The sequence below is a fragment of the Octodon degus genome, unplaced genomic scaffold (genome assembly GCF_000260255.1).
Source record: "Octodon degus isolate 3935 unplaced genomic scaffold, OctDeg1.0 scaffold00313, whole genome shotgun sequence".
Lineage (NCBI taxonomy): Eukaryota > Metazoa > Chordata > Mammalia > Rodentia > Octodontidae > Octodon > Octodon degus.
The window spans coordinates 1448110-1449820 of NW_004524889.1; the positions used below are offsets into that span (position 1 = coordinate 1448110).

General features: G+C 36.5%; 1 pseudogene; it reads right to left on the reverse strand.

The window, feature by feature from the left end:
* LOC111814424 lies at nucleotides 1-1175 on the reverse strand (annotated as a pseudogene).
* Nucleotides 1176-1711: the final 536 nt, after the last annotated feature.

Below are 1711 nucleotides of genomic sequence, written 5' to 3' on the forward strand. Positions count from 1 at the left end.
TCAATATGATACTTTTTCTCCAGTATCTACTCAACCTTCAGGGTCTTTGTCATTATAAATGTGCTCTGATATCTGCCAAAATTTCATGTAATTTGTTCTGATACAGAATGAATAACACAAGGTTCTTTGGGATTTCAGAAAGAAAATAGATCTGTTGGCATTGTGATGACCATGGATAAAAAGCACAGACATGCCATCTTCTGCATGTTGTGGGGAAGGCTCTCATCCAATTTTTACTTAAATCCAATAAATTCAGTCTGTGATCCTTACCACTGTATTCTAGAAGAGTTTCCTTATGAAGAAACCTCTGAACCTTGATTATTTCATCCTTATGAGATTCAAAGGAATGCAACTTAAGTTTCGGAATTCTTGGATCCCACAAAGCAACAGTCTTGTCTGCTGATCTGGTGGCAAGAATTAATTCACTGTAAAGATTGAAAGAGAGGCAGTTCACTTCTGCAGTGTGAGCATCAAATGAGTGGCTTTGTATAGAAGTGCTGTTAAACAGAATACATTGAATCACAAGATTTTTGCCATCAGAAACTGACCTAAACAGAGATTCACATAGCAGAGGCCAGAAAAAAAATCATTGTCTCTGCATCCAAAAATTTTTTGTCGTCTGAAGCAGCACAGATGTACCCTAGGAAGATGTTATGGTCAGCTGGAGCGCTAAGTACATGACCACTAAGGTTTGATTTCCAACAATGCCTGTGGCCTTCCTACTGATGTCCACAGATATGCATGTCTGGATGGAGTCATTGTTACAATGATGCAAGGGTTCTGGGGAATAAAACTGGCCCCATTTATTTCCCCTTCTCGGTTGATCTTGATTTCTATTTTAATTTTCCAACTAACTGAGCCAAATACTCCTTATTCACTTGCATAGTGTGATTAATTAAATTCGGCATGTCATTTGAGGTTTGTGCACTGGCTATTACAAGATGGTTTTGTTCATCTGATGCATGTGTCCCCAGGACAAGTGGATGTGTGCAAAAATCTTTCTGTCATGGAGTGGTTATATCTCAAAACCACTCTGCTATTAGGCTGGGCCACTCTAGAGCATGACTCATTAGTAAATAATAAAGAAAAGTTATATTCTATGTCAATATTTTGTATTCTGTGTTGATCACACATTTCTCCATTGCCTCATCAAATGCTGCTTCTTTGTCAGTCATGATAGCAGGAGAGCTATCAGTACTGTTCAGATGAATGATGTGGGAAGGGCCAGGAGGCAGCCTCTTGCCTCTTTTGATTTATCTTTTCTGTGATTGTTTCTCTGGCTTCTGTTATTTTTGATAAATATGACAGTTTGAGACACAATAACAGGTATTTTGTACAATATATTTCAACAAGTGAATATCTGTTATTTTATCTTAGACTGGAAAATGAACATTGCTTCTGTAAATTCTCACATGTAAAATATCATCACATCATGTCATGAAATTATTGTTGATGATATCCACAACTGTTTGGCTGAAAAAGTATTTGTCAAGATTTTCTAACTCTTATTTTAGTTTTCATTTTCATTACCGTATTCTTTTGAGGGACCTCAAGATGAGTAGCCCACACTTAACCCATAGGAGATATGTACCTCAGCCTGAGGAACAAAATATCTATCTATCTATCTATCTATCTATCTATCTATCTATCTATCTATCTATCTATCATCTATCTATCTATCTATCTATCTATCTATCTATCTATCTGTTGA